Source organism: Canis lupus, chromosome 35 (assembly GCF_048164855.1).
Source record: "Canis lupus baileyi chromosome 35, mCanLup2.hap1, whole genome shotgun sequence".
Taxonomy (NCBI): Eukaryota; Metazoa; Chordata; class Mammalia; order Carnivora; family Canidae; genus Canis; species Canis lupus.
Window position 1 is genome coordinate 12,605,556 of NC_132872.1, and position 19,686 is coordinate 12,625,241.

At 36.1% G+C, this 19,686-nt stretch overlaps 1 protein-coding gene across 9 annotated transcripts in view; it reads left to right on the forward strand.

The window, feature by feature from the left end:
* ZBTB20 (zinc finger and BTB domain containing 20) overlaps positions 1–19,686 on the forward strand; it is a 433,101-nt gene that overhangs the window by 163,374 nt on the left and 250,041 nt on the right. For 5 of the 9 annotated variants that reach the window (XM_072812465.1, XM_072812466.1, XM_072812476.1 and 2 more), the window contains one exon: positions 14,931–15,030. The exons of the other annotated variants lie outside the window; for them this stretch is intronic. The gene's annotated coding sequence lies outside the window, so the exon portion shown is untranslated. The remainder of the gene's footprint in view (positions 1–14,930; positions 15,031–19,686) is intronic. 9 annotated transcript variants of the gene reach the window in all.

Below are 19,686 nucleotides of genomic sequence, written 5' to 3' on the forward strand. Positions count from 1 at the left end.
CTAGTGATAGTTTTTTGGATCCAACTCGAAAAGCAAAGAAATAAAATTGAACTATATCAAACTAAAAGCTTCTGCGCAGCGAAAGAAACCATCAACAAATAAAAGGCAACTTACTGAATGGGAGAAGATGTTTATAAATCATATATCCAGGGCAACCCAGGTGGCTCAGTGGTTTAGTGCCGCCTTCAGCCCGGGGCCTGATCCTGGAGACCCAGGATCGAGTCCCACATCAGGCTCCCTGCATGGAGCCTGCTTCTCCCTCTGCCTGTGTCTCTGCCTCTCTCTCTCTCTCTCTCTCTTTCTGTGTGTGTCTCTCATGAATAAATAAATAAAGTCTTTAAAAAAATCATATATCCAATAAGGGATTAGTATCCAAAATAATATAAAGAATGCATACAACTCAACAACAGTATGATAAACAATACAATTTAAAAATAGGCAGAGGACCTAAATAGATGTTTTCTAAAGAATATATTCAGATGGACAACAGGTGCGTGAAAAGATATTCAACATCATTAATCATCAAAGAGATGCAAATCAAAACAAGATATCATCTTACATCTGTTAGAATTATAAAAAAAGATAAGAAATAACAAGTGTTGGCTAGGATATAGATAAAAGGGAACCTTCATGCAATGTTAGTGGGAATGTAAATTGGTGTAGCCACTGTGGAAAACAGTATGAAGGTTTTTCAAAAAAATTAAAAATAGAACTACCATATGATCCAGCAGTTTCACTACTCTCTATCCGCTGTATCTATCTGAAGAAAACAAAAACATTAACAAAAAGATATACGCACCATTTTGTTTCTTGCAGCATTATTTACAATAGCCAAATATGGAAGCAACCTGTGTCCATCCATAGATGAATGGATAAAAAGGACATGGTGTGTATACATGAAGGAATACTAAGAAAATAAAATCTAACCATTTGAAACAATATGGATGGACCTTGAGGGTATTATGCCAAGTGAAATAAGTCAGAGAAAAACAAATATCACATGATTTTTCCTTTTATGTAGAATCTAAAAAGCAAAACTAAACAAAACTCAGATTCATAGATACAGAACACAGATTGTGGTTGCCAGAGGAGAGGGGTTGAGGGTATAAAATGAGTGAAGATCAAGTACAAACTTCTAGTTATAAATTAAATGGCATATAAAGAATATAGTCAATAACATTGTATTACTTTTTTACAGTAGCAGATGGTAACTAGACTTACTGTGGTAAAGATTTCACAATGTATACAAATGTCAAATCACTAACTTGCACACCTAAAACTAATATAATAAGTATGTCAATTATGCCTCAAGAAAAATAAAAAACAGAAAATAATTTTATTCCCATGGCAGAAAGGCTAATTCCTTTCGTATTATCTCCAACATAAACAAAGAAAGCTACTAAGAAATCATTAAAAAGCTGATGTAAAAACAAAACCCCTTAGAATATATGAGCTACATAACTTTATTCTCCAAGTACTTGCTAAGGTCCCAGCTACCCAAGACAGAGCCAGGAAAATAATGTAAACCAAGACTTATTGTAATGCTAGTAGAAAGGCAGTTGATGCTTTTTGAAACCATATTGCAGCAGGTTGAAAAAAAAATAACCTGTGTGCTTTTGAATAGAAGGAAGAATTTTGTTTGTGGGTATTGGCATGATTGCTCTATGTAAAATGTGGAGATTGCACAACTCTAACACGGAAAAGAAAGTGCGCAAGCAAGCCGTATTCTAACCTTGAATATGTGGTTGCTTTTAATGACACAGTGCATCAAGGTCAAGAGAAGGTGCCCTCGGCAGATGGAAGACTTTCAAAATGAAAAAGCTTCATTTACATTTAAAATATATTGTGTTTCGCCTGATTTCTGAGGAACACTTGGCTGTTCTAGTTATAACCATGGCTCATTTCTATAATCATGTGTCAAGTAACTGACTTACCTCATATGCTTCCCTGACAAGTGTTTTTCTATGGAGAGGCAGGGAGAAAGAGGTGGAGGAAGGTGCTCCTTAATATCTTGTTATAAACCCACTAGGTGTCACTGCTTTCAGTGGGACTCTGGAGAGGAGACTCAGAGGGACAAGTCTGTGTCTTGGCAAAAAATAGATTTCATGGCACCTTGACTTTTAATCTCTAAAATACATGGAGAACTGCTTAGGAGACTTTCTCATGTTCATTTGTGCCTGCGGTTCCTTTATTTTGAATTTTTTTCTAAGATTCAGTTTTGCAGTATTTGTATTTGAATCCTATTTTGTTCAGAAATAGTTTGTTGAAGCTATTCTAAAACAAGTATCCACCTTAACTTTTTAAATATACAATGGAATTATTAAAGGCGTTTGAGTGCTTTGGTAACACAGAATGCATTCAGAAGATTTGATCTCCCATCGTTTACAAGGCACTTTAGAGATGAGATGCCGCATGCTTTCGTGCCCGAAAAGCACAAGGATTTTCTTCTTTCTCTTTTCTTATCCTGCCTCTCATTCTGTGTTCTTTTTCTCTTCTTGCTCTTCCTTTCTCTCTCCCAGTTTCATGAAAATTCATTTATCTGTGACATTTAAAGACTCTGTCTGAGAGGTGTCTGGAGCTGTGGCTGGCTGTGTACATCAATAGTTTCTTGGAATCTGGCACTCTGTCAATATTTGGGGGCCTCAGTAACCGCACTTAAATGCACTGCCTGCCAGCCATCACTCTCTTGGTGTCTCAGTAACGAGTCCGAATGAATGGATATTAGCATGTCAACTTCTTTTACAACTGGCAAGACTTTGTTGACAGTATACGGGCAACTTACATTTGCCTGCTGCACCTTTCTGTTTGTGTGCTTCATTTATATGATGTCATTTTTCCCTCTGTGTACAAAAACAGGAATCTCTAAAACATACTATTATGAAACCAAAATAAATGGCATCATTGTACAATCTTGATTTGGTGAGTTTTATAGGATATAGCTATATGCTATGGCTTTAGGTATTTCTTTCTTGCTTAGGTTGTATTTGGACCAAAATTGTTGTTGTTAATTCATTGTAGAAATATATATGTTGAGACTTTATAGGTGAAGTCTCCATAGTTTATATATGAGCCTCATATAATAGAGATTTAGCTACATAAAGAAGAAATATTAGTAGGTAGGAGAGATAAGATTATTCTCTGAAACAGAAACAATTTACATTTTCAAACATATCTCAGTTATTCTTTCTACTCATCAGTGAAATGGCTCATTTATAAATTAAATCATAAAGCATTATTATGTCAACTTTCCCATGAACTGCTCTAGATAACAGCATATGGGCCTTTCAAGGTTTGCATAAGAGACCACTATTATGGCAACATTTTAGCTACTAAAATGTTGTGTGCTCTCAACCTGTGTATAATCTTGACCATATCCTATAATGAGAATATGTCAGGAATCTGGACTTTAAAGAAAGAAACATGGAAGATGAGAGTTGACCAGTGACCAGTCTTACCTTGGAAATCTGCACCCAATCTAGGATAAACAGAAGGATTTTCCAAGCTATAGGTCATGTTCAGATTAAATAATCCAGGTTCTTATATACAAGAGTCTATCTTAGAACTATTCCCCTGGATATAATTATGAACTTCTGCTCCCTTGGACTCATGGGACCAGTAATAACTCTTAAGTTGAATGAATTCACCCAATCTTCTTTGTATTCATGAATCTTTCCCATTCTGGATTTTCAATTCAGGTCCTAACATATGAGTACCTGCTTTCATATAGCATCTGCTATATACCATGGCAAAAGCTCTTCTTAGGACTGAGAAAAAAAGTACCTAATGAACAGTATTAATGCAGTTTCAGTACAACTGAACACAAACTCAGGACTTCTGGGGCCTTTAGTTATTCTTCAGAAAGGGAAATACACATATTTATTTGCCTCATAATTATGAGTCATATGTAAGGCTAAAAGTTCACTTGATCAGCCATAAATGCTGCCTCCAGATTTTATGTCATAATATGTAAATCATCGTTTAAGTCCAATCAATCATCATCTTTGGTAGGATGAAGGCGTCTTGGGAGTGTTGTATTAAACTAGACAGCATGGATGGACAAAGAAATGTCACAAGGACTCCAGCCACCAAAAATCATCTGGCAGTATAAGAGCAGGTCTTGAATTCAAAAAAGAAAAAAAATAAGCACAAGGATTGAAAGAACAGGAAAAACGAAAGCATAGGTATCCATGGAATTGTAATATGGTCGGCACCAAGGAATTTGGTGTTTTTCTTCATAATTCATTTACAAAAGAATATAGTAACATGTAGGGATTCTAATGAAGAAATAAATAAACATGCTCCTGTGTATACTTATATTGTTTTTGTGGTCCCACAGAGGAAGGGGAATATATGGCATTAATAGTAAGATTTTTATACTATCGAAACTTCATTTCAGGATTCAATAGAGAACATTTTCAGCACCTTCTATGAATTAATTACAAATATCTCTATTAATATCAGCAAGACTCATCTGCGGGGCTAAGGACTTAACCTCCTCTTGCTCTGGATTCAGAATTTTATGAATATACATTATATCTGTTCTTTATTATATACTGTTTGTTTAATGTTAGACACTAATCCTTTCTGGGGCAGAGGAAGAAACCAGAATAAGATGAGAACATAGAATCATCCTGCAGAATTTATAGCTAAGGACAGAAGGAATTTTGTTTTCTTTTGGATCACTTTAGACACACTTTGGAACTGTAGTTGAAATTTGATGGGCTGCAATTTAACCATCTCTTTTTATTAATACTAAAATGTTCTCTTGCCTGAAGCAGGAAAGATTTGGGTTCTTCTTCCTTAGAAATCCTAGCAACTTCTACAGCTCTTTCTTTGCTGGTGTACCTTTTGTCTACTGATCAGAGTGAAATGACAGAAATGAGGGCAGTGGGACAGAAGTGCTGAGGAAATACCTCTGATCCCACCCCAGCAGGCACAGATATTGACTCTTTAGCCTTGACTGCTCCGGCAGAAAACAAATAGTTGCCTGACTAGATGGCTAATAAGCAACAGAACACTTGAAGGAGTTGTTTACAAGGTCTATTTTAATACGAAGTGAAACCTACTATTGTCATGGAGATGAACTGTGTTGGTGATAGACATCACTCAAAGAGAGACCCTCCACCCCAAACCCAAATGGCACAGGAGGTAAATGGCCTATCTAGTTCTAGTTATGTCCCCATCGGGACATCTTTACTCAGAAATCTGTCTCCCTCTATTTTTAGCCAATAAATTGTCATTCTTATTTTTAGTTTATGAATGATTGAATGATTTATATAATGATTACAGCCTCAATTTTCCTAAAAAGTCTACTTGGCAACTTTTCACTGAAAAGGACCCCAGCTAAGAAGCATTATTACTACTAAAGGAGTGCTTTTAAAGACTCACCTTCAGATCCAGTGTAATGAAAAAGTGAATACTGAATTCCTGATGTACATTCACTAGAATGGGGGCCATTGCCTTTGTTCTTTTTGAAAAAAAATGAGCTTTTGAAAAAACAATAGTCTTCTCTATAGTCAAATCCCTCTATTCCCCAATAATTACAAAGTATATATACTTTTCAAGTTTCTACTCATGTAATAGTGACTTGGAAGCTACCTGTTTAACTAGCTGTCATGGATCCAATGACCATCTATATGTCCAGCAGTAATGAATGTTTGGTGTTCAGTTTTGTGGGTGAATCTCTTAGAATTGTATGCTGGGAATAGACTAGATTAGGGCTTAGATTAATAGATTATATTATAATAGGCGTAAGAATAGATTATGTTGTTAGAAAATATACAGTATAGACTTGTGGCTAGTCAAAAATTGAAAACAGGTTGGATAAAAGGATAGAACTAAGTATTTTAGAGGAAGGTTCTCTAGAAATTTAATAAATGAGCTGCTTATTAAAAACATTGCTATATTTATACTTAATGTCATTTAAAAATAAGATCAGCATAGAAATTCAAACTCTTGGCCATAAATGGTGCTCTGTGGCTGATCACCCAGGAAGGAAGGCTGCAGTTATTCTCTATCTCAATTGGTGGGTGATGATACTTTCACATCTACGTTCATTGCCTCTTCTCTGCCAAGATGAAACTATTTGGAAAACTGTACCTGAAAATAACCATTTTAATACTTCTATCTGCAAATTATTGACGCAGAATCTAACCTTCATGCAAGGAAATATGCCAGGAAAACCCTGCTAAACTGATTTGCCAGTCCTCTGACAATATGAGGACACTAGGTAATAACCAGCACAATGTTATGATGATATGTTTTCTTTCTTGGTCCAAAGAGAGTCCTGCTGAACTCAGGCAAAGCTAGAATTATGATCTCACTCCACTTAACTAGCAGACCTTTAAATTTTGTCTCTAAATGACAGTCAATCAATCAAATTTCTAATCTATTTCTTTGGTGCCAAGCACTTCAGAATTCTCAGAGAATGTTTATTAGGAGACCAGTCAATATGGAGAAATGGAGAAATGGTATGTCATTGATGTCCATCCTGGATTCTGGTCTTTGATTGCCTTGATTATCTAGACACATGGTTTCCAATATGACCAAACTCAGTGTGGTCTAAATTATTGGTAGCAACATTTTGATATGTCAAAACAAAATTCATTTTAATTTAAAATTATATTTTAAGAAGGAGTAAGCAGGGAAAAGTGATGCAAAATCACATTAACAACAGGACACCAGAGATTCTAAATGGTTGTAAATCATTATTTTAGATCTTGAGGATAAGGAATGCATGCTTTCAAAGTGCAGTGCTTTTATGCACAGTGCCCAAAGAGCAATAATTTGAGACTTCAGAGAGAGGATAATCATTTGAAATAAACAGTAAAACAGAAAATAAATAGAATGTCGCTAAATAACAGTTGACTTTAGCATTCTTCACAGGAGGGAAAGCAAACCTCCCAAGTGGCAGTTCATTCCACTACTCCCTCATCACACATATATATAGAATTTCGTGGGATCCCTGGGTGGCGCAGCGGTTTAGCGCCTGCCTTTGGCCCAGGGCGCGATCCTGGAGACCCAGGATCGAATCCCACATCAGGCTCCCGGTGCATGGAGCCTGCTTCTCCCTCTGCCTGTCTCTGCCTCTCTCTCTCTCTGTGTGTGTGTGTGACTATCATAAATAAATAAAATAAAATAAAAGAATTTCGTAATAACTGTACTAGCTTTCATATGTTAATAACTGCTAAACCAACACCACATACCTGAAGATACATATCCATGTTGCTTTCTTTATTCAGGACTGTCGTCTTTTTCTACAAATTAAAGAGTTTGCAAGGGAAGGCATATAACTTTGTTTCTTCTGAATCTTTTTTTTTTTTTTTCTTCTGAATCTTCTTGTAAGTCTTGTATTTTCCGTTACCCATGATGGTTTGGTAAATGTCACTGATGGACTGAAAATAAAGAATCACTAGCTCTATGGGCAAAATAGCATCTAGAGCATAGAAAGTTAATCAAGAGTGTGAAAGGTAAAACAGAAATTTAAAAATAGCTGTAATAGTGAAATGTGTAAGAAGCATGCAGAATATAGATATCTCTGCTATTTCCTCTGAGCATAGATCAGATACTTAATCATGCTTGTTCTGAATTCACTAAAATTTGAATGAGCATCCGAGAGAGAAAGAGTTATAAAACCCCTCCCAATAAAATTTAAATTTAACATTTTGAGAAAAAAAAAGTTCTTTAAGGAAAAGTCAAAGACATTGAAACTTTTTTACTCTTTTTAGAAAAAGGAAGGTTGAGATACTGATACCAGTTTTTAAGCAAGTTAAGGGAAATAAGAAACGAGACTTTCTTTTTTTTTGCTGACAAATCATAGTAATAAAAACACTTATCCTGCAACAGAAAATCTTTAGGTTTGATAATGAAGTAAGTTCTTGATAGTGAGGCTTCTGACTACTGCAAGAGAAGCTGTGGGATAGTCTTCTGTGAAGGTCTTTAACTTAAACCAGATAGACTCACAATCTTTCTATCAGGGAAAAATGATTTCTCTAGGTGGTTCATATTTTTCAGGAATTTCTTCTCTCTCTCTCTCTCTCTCTCTCTCTCTGTCTCTCTCTCCTCTCTCGCTCTCTTTCTCTCTCAGAAAAAGAGAGTCTTAAGCAGGCTCCAGTATGGACATCCAGTGTGGAGCCTGAGGCAGGACTTGATCTCATGACCCTAAGATTATGACTTGAGCCAAAATCAAGAATCCGAAGCTTAACCAACTGAGCCATCCAGGCACTCCAACTTCTCTCTCTTTTTTAAAGTCACTCTTAGTGCCTGGGTGGCTCAATCGGTTAAGCATCTGCCTTTAGCTCAGGTCCTGATCCCAGGGTCCTGGAATCAAGTCCCACATCTGGTGCCCTGCTCAGCCGGGAGTGTGCTTTTCCCTCTGCCCCTCCCCCTACTTGTGCTCTCTCATGCTCTTTCTCTCAAATAAATAAATAAAAATCTTAAAAAAAAAATGAAGTCACTGTTATTTAGAGGAAAAAACTGCTGGAAGCTACAGGAACTTCTAAATGTGCTTGGCAAATGTGAAAGCAATAGCAGTGCCAACCAAAGTTTTAGTGGACAATTCTTAGGGATCACAAAATGCTATCCTTTGTTACATATGGTCACATATGCAGCCATCACACTATGTTCCAGTTATTTTCTATAACAACTGATTTACTACAAACTTGGAACCGTGGGTACGGCTGCTGAAAAAAAATGTGCTTGTGAACAAGGGGATCAGAGCATATTGTTCAGTGTTCTGTAAAAAGTTAGAAACTTTTAGTGGAAAAGTTACCACACTTCACCCTCTGCTTGTTGCTTTCAGTACTCAAAGTCAAACCCATTACCATTTTACTTACACCATTCCCTTCCTATTGTACTAATTTTTTGATTCATCCCCAAAAGCATGAAGCCAGTAAATGTTGGTGGTATTTGCTATAAATAAGAGCAGAGGCCCACCGAATGCAATTAGGAAAAAGACATCCTCTATTAGGAAAAAAAAAATCTTTAAGCTCTTCCTACTTGCCTAGCACTCATCTAGGAACTGGAGGTACTTAGGTAAATAAGTTTCCATCAGTAAAGAGTGCTCACAGACTATTGAGAGAAACAGACGGGTAAATAGGCAACTCTGGTGCAAAGAGATATGTATTGGAGTGAAGGTATGTGCAAGGTACTGTATGGATTTGCCTGGGACAATTCTGGCTTAGCCTATGGTCTTGGTATAATTATTCACAGGGCCTTTCACAAAATATGCCCTGGTTTGGACAATACATTATATGGTTACCCTATAAATAGCTATAACCATCAAATCTGCCTGAGGTTGTCTAGCAAGATTTTCCACAGATTAGGACAGAGAATCAAAGAGATTAAGAATGCTTTGCCACACATGTTGTCTACATCCAAATGGAAATGAAAAACTTAGTAGAATGACTGACTCTCATTTCTTCCAGCATTGTCAGAGGAATAGAGTGGGAATTTAACTCTTGTGGGGTGAGGAAGGAGGAACAAGGCAGGACTATCTAAACACACGTATTGGTATATGATATGCACAAGGGGTATCTTTAAATGAGCCATTAGATTATGGATCCTCTAAAGCTCTCAGCCTTGAAAGGTGGTGTGAGTAAAAGACTAGAAGTCATGGAGGGAATTTTAGAAAGACAACTTTAAGGTTCAACATAAGGAACCTTATTTGGTGTCAAATTTTGTAAAGAAGCATTCCAAGCAGGATTGGTTTGCCAGTGAGGCCCAGAGCCCTATGCCCCTGGTAGTAGCAGCAAAGGCTGAATGAACACTTGTGAGCAAACCCAGGCACTACTAGGTCAAAACTCGGGCCACTGGTTATTTAGGCTTCTGAACATATTGCTGATCCTATGGTTTTACATTATGCATGGGGTCTTTTTGAGTAGCTTTTAAGTAAGAATCCTATGCTTGGGGAAATCCCTATAAGCTAAAAAAAAAAAAAAAAAAAAAAAAAAAAAAAAGTAGAAATAACATGAAAAACAAACAAAACACAGTTTGTGTGAGCTAAATGCTCTTGTGACCCCCTCTGAACACACACTAATAGAGAACAGGGAGTGTCAATACAGATCTCACTGAGCTTATTCTTTGCCACTTTTACAAGGAAAGCAGCTATTAGACACAAAATATTCAGAAGACATGCCGCCCTCAGAGGCCCCTACCTCTTGGACACATACTCATTTGAAGACCCAGTTGCCACCAAGTCTTGCTTCCCGGTTTGATTTGCATAGCTCTGGATTGGGACCTGTGGCAAAGCTATCATTAAAGAGAAACAAAGCAGAAGACTGAACAAAGGATACATTCTGTGCAAAGTTTGAGGTTCACACTGTTTCAGTGATCCTTGTCCTGGTAAGAAAGATGTCCGCCCCTCCCCCCACCTAAAAAGAAGAGCAGAGACTGACAAAAGGAGGCTCCCTGGAGGTACCAGGGGAGCAAAGAGGGGAACTAAAGACCGTACACATGAAGAGAGAGAAAGGGGTTGGCATGGACACAGGAGATGCGGCCAAACACCCTGCATTCACAGCAGAGATACGTGATTTAGGTTGGAATCACTTTTCACCTCTTCCCCAGGGTATGCGAGTAGGAGAGGCTGGGGCAAAAGGAATGACATCTTGACGAGGCTCAGCTTTCCCAGGGGCCTAAGAAAGGTGGCAATATAGGTAGAGCCAGAATATTCTCACTGGCCCTTTTATATGAAATCTTGAATATCTGCATTTACAGATTAAAATGTTTTCCAGCACACCAGAGAGAGAAAAGTCTTCTGAAGGTAGTGGAAATGACTTTAGTTCTCCCATGGTTAAGGGTATAAGGGCTCAAGAGTGAGGAAAGCTAGTTTCAAATCTCTGCTACTTTAACAGATTTATGGTAAAGTATTTAAATTTCTCTAAGTTTTAACTTCCACATGTTAAAAAAAATGGTAATGCATACACCACTGAGCTCACGTAAAGACTGTATTACACATGTAAATTGTGTAACATATGTAATGTCTGGCAAATAATTATTGACAATAAAATTTTTATTCAGTGAGGACTGTTATCCATTTCCGTAACATTCTCTGGTTACCCATACCAAGCTCTGCCTCATTTTACGTCATTGCTTTCTGTCTGGTCCTTGACATTCCACGCTGTTTCAGCTTTGACCTACTTCCCCAGATACTGTGGTATCTCTCTGCTTCAAAACTTCATGCTTCTGTGTTCTTTAAAAGGTATACCTGCAGTGATATGTAAATTCAGTGCTAACAATGTGCAAATATTTTAAATCATAAAAAAAGAAACATGGCTTCCAGGAAATGCAGTTCTTGTTCTTGAACTCTGAAGGCATTCTTCATCTCTGATAATATTGACCCTGAGCCCAATTCACGTCCAGTGAACAAGGTATTATTATTTTATACCCTCTTCCAAGGGGGTTAAAACGACTCACCAAAACCTACTCCATGATCTCAGATGAGGAATCCAATGAATCAATCTTGAAATCTTGATCTAAAATCTGCCAGGGTCTCCATTTAGTGAGAAAAAGTCAGCCTAGGGAGGATGATCCCCAGTAAATTTTATATCATGATATTATTTTTAACCACATGCTTAAACTGTTTTCTGGATTTGAACTGGCCCTCCGATTACCCACAGAATACAGGGAGAAAGCTGCGTAAGCTCCCTTCTTCCACAGTTAAAACAGTCCTTGTCACTAAAACTATCATATGTTAGATCACATGTCAGTGTCTGTGACATAGTCAGGCCTTGGCTTCTCAGGATCCACTCATTACAAGTGAGTTTATGTGCCTTGAAGCATATGGCCTTGATATATGATCCCAGAGCAAAAGAGCAAGGTATTTCAAGCTGGCCACAATTTTATTGACTCTCACAGGCTTGCTTTGTAGTCATTCCAATAAACTAGACGAGAAATTTCTGATGCTCCAAGCTATCCAGTCTGCAGGACTCCATTTCATGATTCAGAGTCCAACTAAACAACTCAAGAGTGCTTTTGTGTGACACTCTGACCACAGGAATAAATAATTGCTTAGTAATTCTCTTTGAGGCAGAAAATTCTAAACATGGAGGAACCATTTCCCCTTAATGGGAGCCAGAAATCCTGTAAGTGCTTGAAATGGCATTCACAAGTCTGAATGGTAAACAGATAAAAACAGGAGCGCACCAGTTGCACAAATGACTTGCTTGTCACAAACTTGTCATTGCAGTAATCTAACATTTCTTTCACAGAGCCCGATGGAAAGGATGGAACAAACAGGCCCTGCTGACGTTTTGGCTCTGCTAAGCCTTCCTCGGAGCTAAAGCATCTGCAGCATCTTCCCATTCTAGATCCTTTATCTGCTGAAGTTAGCTGATACTGTACATGTCAAAGAAATGTTTGACTATTGCATTAACAAGTTGATGACAAGCAAGTTATCCCTGCAAATGAAATACTGCTGCTTTTAGCAGGCTGCCATCTTGACCTTCATCTCCTCCTACAGAAGAACCCCTAACAGAGCAGAGCACTAGGGAGAGGCCAGTTTTGTCACCCTAGGCTGTACAGATAAACGAGGACCACTTGGTGGTCCTTAGGTGCAGCGGTGTCAGGGACACACCAGGCAATTCCATTCGGGTTGTGGGTAGGATTTCTCGGTAAAACATAAACGTTGCAAACACCCTGCACTGTCCCAAGGATGCTCTTGCTGGGATAAAGGAGCTGCACAGAAATGCATTTCCTACTGCACCTCCTCCGTTCCCCATACATGGGGGGGGGGCACCTGTATAAACTTTATAAAGTGTTAATAGCTGGGAAAGTTATTGAAAAGTGTATTCCAGCTTCAAGCATGGTTTTTGCCAATTCTTGGAGTTCCCCCCATCAGGAGCCTCTCTCCTAGCCTCCTACTTCTTCAGGATAGCAACTGGAACTATCTAGACCTAGTCAGAACCAGGCTCTTGTCCCTGAAAAGTCAGGTATGTCCTTCAGCCTCCTCCCGGAAACCTTGGGCAGCCCTAAGACACCACCAGTTCACCTCCAACCTTGGCTGCCAGCAGGGAGTGCTCAGACACTGCACAACTTCCAATTCTTGCCTTGCCGTTGCAGTAGCCCTCCTGCCCTGGGGGACCCCCCTCGGTGTTCTTGAGTGTGCAGAGCGGTGGGCCATGGGCTTAGCAGCATACAGAGCTGAGCTAGAGCCTGTAACAGGAGCCTGGCCCGTCGTGCCTGGGTACTCGGCTTCTGCTGGGGCTTTGGGCCTATCAGCACTGGAAACAATGGCGTTTCGCCCTCAGACTTTGGCCTTTTCATAAAGCTGAGCTTCTCTTATTCATCAGGGTGTCAGGTGCCCTGTATTTTTTTCTTTTTAGACCCTTGGTTAAAGGTGCATCAATACTGTCTTGTCTGCTTTAAATATCGACGGGAAAAACTTGCATTCTCAGACTTATTTTCTGCTGTTGCCTCAGGTGCTTTCATTTTTAAAAGTCTTGTGTAAAAACGGTTATCATCATTCAGCCATGAGAACCCATATTTCTTGCCAAAGTAGCGACGGGGCTTCCCTTTCTCTGAGATCTGGCAAACGGACCATAGTACTGTCTCCCAGGTGAAATGTTCTACTCCCATCCCAAATATCTCATGCTGCAATCTATACCTCAGCTTTGTTACTTCAGAAGACAGGTGGGAAGGGTATAAGAGAGGGTCCTGTGTTTTCCACAGTTAAAGTTATTACCCCTGGAAAAGGAGGTGAAGGTAGTTTGAGGCGGGACACTTGTATTTTCTGTAAAAGAATACATGCAAAGGAACTATTTGAATTTTAAATGGAGTTTTAGTGACTTTTTCTTTCTTTTTAAAGTTCCTAATAGGATTTCTGCAATGATTTTGTGTTTTATTTTTTAATAGAACTTAAATGGCAAAGAAATAATATGCTATTTTTGATTCGGGAAAAAAATAAAACCTTTTTTTTTTTTATGGGAACTCTCTTTTTAAATACACATTAGGGAATAGATAATGGCACCAACGATAAAAAATGTTCTCTCTTCCTATTCAGAGGGATAGCTGATTAGAGTATGTGTATGTGTTTTTAATATGTATTTACTTACTTATTTGATTGTCTATTTATTTTAAGAAAGAAAGGAAGAGAGAAAAGTCAAATTCTTATGCTAGAGTAATCTCATTAGATTCATAGGATTTTAGGGCTGGAAAAGAACTCAATGATAGGCTATGACTTTGTATCACACTCCTGCCTAAGCGATGTGGATACTGAGACCAAAGATGCTGAATACCATAACAAAGATACACAACAAGGTTGTGACAGAGCTAGGCCTAAAATTTTCTTTTAAATGAACAGTCTCATTTGAATAATTAGCATTGATATACTTAAGTCTAATAAGGCATTTGTTTTTGGAATAATTGGGGTTGTGTCCTGGCTAAGCCAATTTAGGGATATACATTTGAATAGTTTGGAGATATTTCTTTCTAAGTTGTATTTTATTTGAGTCACGAAAGGAACCATTACAATTTCCACTAATTTTTTTCTCTTATAAGATTTCAAAGAAATACTTTGTCCATTCCCATTTTGGCACCTGAAAACACATATTTTTAAATGGGTCTGTTCCTTTAATAGGTATTAATTTAAGTAGATCATAATCTAACATTCTTGGAGATAAAAAATCTTTTATCAGATTAAAAGAAATCTGGTTTTTATTCCCACTTTTAGCCATGTTTGAGTTGGTCCTTGTTAATTGTCAGTTTCAACAAAACACTGATTAAAGTTAAAAACATCAATGTTTTTGTTTGTTTTGGTTAGTTTAGTTTAGCACAAGGGGAAAATAAAAAATGCATTTACCTTTTTTGCAGCCATGATAATTATATACTCTATTTTTGATTTATGCAAAACTTTATTTTTGAGGGTTTTCTTTTTGTTTCATTTCTCCGTTTTTGCATTTTCCAAACATCTGTACCGTGGCTGGTGGCGAGAGTAGCAGTGGCTGGCACTTTTCCTCCATGCTTTGAGAGAAAGAGAATTGGCTGGAATAAAACCTTGCTTTCCATATGGTCGACTTGAAATACAGCATTGAAAAGGTATCGTCTCTTTTTTCTTTTCTGAAACCAGAGGTTCAATGCACCAGCAAATAGCAATGTTGATGCCAAACCACCTGTTGATTCATATCAGAAAAGTCCTTGGCAAGGCACCCCCCCACACTTCGTCCGTTGAAAACCCGACTAGATGATCTTTGTGCCTTGGTAGCATCATATCAACAACATATGCTGCTGGTCATTCACTTAAAAAGCCTAGATTCTACACATAGTCGGGGGATTAATTGAAAATTTTGCTTTTGCTTTGACAAAATGAACACTTTTTAAGTATGTTTGGCTATGATGTGCTTGCTGATTCCTTGCTGGATCTATTGTCAGAAACAGTGAAAAGGTGACACTAGTGCTTTCTTTCACCTTGATTAATTCTAATTAGGAAAAGCAGAGGTCTTTGTCTTATCAATTATTTTAAAGTAAAATACTTCAAGCACATCAAAATATCAAGAATAATGTGAACACACAAGAACCCACACCCAAATTAAACAAATATTTGGCACACTTATTCCTAAACCTGTTTTTTTGTCTTTTATTATTCTAAGCTATGTACAATGATGTACACAAATTGTCTATAGCTTGATGAGCTTTTATGTAAGTATATATATCCATGTGACAGTGCACAATCCAAAATACAAAACATTTACAGTACCTAAAAAAAGTCCCTTGTGCCCTCTTGTGTGTGATACTCTCCAAAGCTTTAACAAAAGATTAAAAACGAGCAAAACTATTGTGACTTCCACCATTATGCATTAGTTTTACATAAGCCATAAGCCATAGTATAGGTTTATATAAAATATATATTATACTGTAGGTATCACTAAAATTTATTTGTTGAGTCTTTCATTGTTAGATGTTATTTCTAGTATTTCCCAATCACAACTAATACTACAGTTAACATCTTTATACATATTTTTACATAGAGGAGGAATTGCCTAACTACAAGAAACATGAATTTTCAATTTCACTAGGAATGTAAAATTTCTCTCCAAAGTGGTAGTAGTAATTTATATTCTCATTAGCCATCTGTGAAAACTTCTCCGTGTACTTCACAACATTTGAGATGGCTAGACTTTTAAATTTTTTGCCAATTTGATAGTTATTAAATAATATCTCATTTAAGAATTGCTTTACTTATAAGCCATTGGGATTTCCTTGTGTGTGTTGTCTGTTTGCATCTTTACCCATCTTTCTGTTAGGTTATTTGTTTGGGTATTGTTATTTGGACCAAGTTAGGTTTTGGTTTTGGTTTTGGTTGTGGTTGTAGTATTTTGGATTCTCGTCCTTTGAGCAATAGAAATTACAAGCTTATTTTCCTCATCTGTGTCTGTAATAGCTTATTTTTAAAACTTTCTAATTTTAATGCAGTTATTAATATTTTAACCTTTATAGTTTATGCTAGGACTCCTGACTGGCTCAGTCAGTGAAGCATGCAACTCTTTTGATCTCAGGATAGTGAGTTCAAACCCCATGATGTGTATGTCACTTAAGAAATCCTTCCATATGACAACCTTCCTTTATTTTTTTCCTAACAGTTTAAGAGTTTGGCCTTTTATGTTTCGATCTCTAAGTTTCTTAGCATTTACTTTTGTATGTTATATCTTACATGTACCCTATTTTATTCTTTTTCCATGGATAACCCAATTATCCCAGCACCATTTATAAGTTAGCCATCCTTAGCCACTAATTTATAATGTCATCTCTTGCCTACATTAAATCTCTTTTTAGAATCTTTGTGTCAACCAGTAAACTATTTCTCTATTCTTGTGCTGACATGACAGTGCCTTAATTATCATAGTTTTATAATATTCTTGCTATCTGGTAAGGCAAATCTCTCTACATTGTTCTTTAAAATTCTCTTGGCTCCTCTTGGCCTTTTGCTATTCAATATAAATTTTAGGATTAGTTGGTCAAGTTTTGCAAAACCTTTGCTGAATTTTATTTGTAACACTAACTTTAGAGAACAACCTGCGGGAGAATTAATGTTTTTATAATATTGTGTCTTTCTACCTATTAACAGACCATATTCCTCTACTAAGTCAGATCTTCCTTCATGTTCTTTAATAATATTTTATAAGTTTTACTGTAAAGGTCTTGCGAGAACCAATTATGTCAGATTTCTTCTCATATTACTTAGATTTTTCTTCTATTATGTATAGAGTCTGTTTTCCATTTCATTGTTTATTGGTCATTATTGGTATATATTCAGCAACTTTGCTGAACTCTCTTATTAGTTCTAATAACTAAACTTAAAATTCTCTTAGATTTTTTACATTGGCATCTATATCATCAGTAAATAATGACAGCTTTTCTCTTAAATTCTAATTCTTAAGTGTCAATTTCTTTTTCCTGTCATATCATGTGACTAAGACCTCAATATAGTGTTGAATAAAAGCAATGATATTATGAATACTGTTCTGTTTCTTACTTTAATGGTAATTTGGGGAATGTGATATTTGCTTAGGATCTTGATAAATCAAAACTTATTGTGTTAAGGAAGTTTCCACCATCTATTTACAGTTTGCCACTCATTTTTAATCAGGAATACTAGTCAAATTTTATCTAATGCATTTTCTGCATCAATACTATGATAAAATTACCCCTTAACATGTTGATATTTTATATGCTATTAATACATTTCCTGACATTAAACATTTCTTATATTCCTGGAAAAAAAAAACTTTACTGGTCCTGGTGTATTTTTTTAATCCACTATTGAATTTAATTTGCTGATATTTTATGTAATATGTTTGTACAGGGAGATCAGTCTTTAATTTTCCTTTCTTAAACTGTTATTGTAGAGTTTTGGTGTCATGGTGATATTAGCCTCATAAAATAAGTTGAGCAACATTCATTTCTTTCTTTCTTTTTTTTCCTATTTCTGAAATAGTAGTCATATTAATAGGGATTACCTATTCTGAAAATTTTATTAAACTTGCCTGAAAAATCATCTGGACCTAGTATTTTCTGTCCAAAGTGGGTAGGTAAAGTAGGGTGGACTTCTGATTATCAGTTCAATTTCTACCATGGTTATTGGTTTATTCTAGTGTTCTATTTCATCTTAAGTGAATTTTTTTTAAAGATTGTATTTATTCATGAGAGACACAGAGAGAGAGGTAGAGACGTAGGCAAAGGGAGAAGCAGGTGCCACCCAGGTGCCCCCTTAAGTCAATTTTAGTAAATTTTTTTAGAAAAATATGCAATTAACAGTTAATCTACAATTTCAAACTTATTTGCATAAAATTATTCATAATGGTCTTATGATTTTTAACTTTATCTTTAATATCCCCCTCTTATTCCTAATTTAATTTATCTGAGCCTTTTTATTGCTCATGTTAGAAATTTTTCTGTTTAATTTACTTTTTTTAAACCTGTCTTTTGATTTAATCTACTTTATTGTGTCTTTGTATTCTATATCATTATTTTGTGCTTTTATCAACATTATTTTCTTCAGTCTACTTTCTTATAGTTTAGACCATCTTCTTTTAGATTCCTGAGTTCAAATATTACTCATTTAATTTCACTGCTTTTTCTTATTTTAAAAGATAAACTTTAGTCTCTAAATTTTCTTCCAAGTTTTTCATTAGCTGCATATCTTGGTTTTGATATGTAGTTTGTTCAATTTTAAATATTTTGTAATGTCTGCTTGATTTATTTTTAGCCCTTGAGTTACTTAAAAGTGTAGTTTTTACTTTCTATACATAAAGTTACTCTACTGATTCAGAATTTAATTGCATTAGAATGAGAGGATATATTTTATATGGATTCAATTAAAAGTTGTTTTTAATTTTTTTTGTGACCTGGGACATGGATTTTACTGCTGACTTGAAAACTCTAGGTGGCTTATCTATTTATTCAGTGCTCATATTAAAATTTTTATATGTATGCCGAACTATATATTTTTCTAATAAAAAATAAAATCCACTTTTTAGTATTTCTGACTTTCTCCTTAATGTAAAAAACACTGCCTTGCATGTTTTATCTACTTACTGATTATCAACCTGTTATAGTTATTGAATGGAATTTGTTTTACCTATTTGTTTTAAGCATATGCAAAAGTGGTTATCATTGATTTTTATAGTTAATACCTAATTATATTTACTCATATATTTTAGCTATTGCTGTGTCCACCATTATTATTGGATGATACAGCTTCCTTTCTGGGTTCATTTTTCTTCTTGTTGAATTACATCTTTCAGTAATTCTTTTGAGAGAGCCCTGGGGAGTATACTCTTTTTATATATCTAAAAATGTTTTTATTTTATCTTTTATATTAAATAGCAGCTTATCTATTTTTGTTCAGCAGTTGAGGATATTACTCAATTAATCTTACACAATTATTTTTCGACTATCATTACTTAAGAGAAATCTGCTATCAGTCTAGTTTTCATCTCTTTGTAGGTGGTCTGCTTTTTCCCTCTGGTGACTTTTAAAAAGTTTTTCTATATTCTTGATGTCTTATAGTTTCTCTAAAATGTAGCTAGATATGGATTTATTTTGAGTTATCAGTCATGAACTCAGGGTATACTTTCTAATCTCGGGACTCTAGTGTTAGAGAAAATTCTCAGTTATTATCTTTTCCTTTATTGTTTCTTTGTTATTACATCCATTTTCTTTAGGGATTCTTATAAGATATATCCTGGTGTTTCC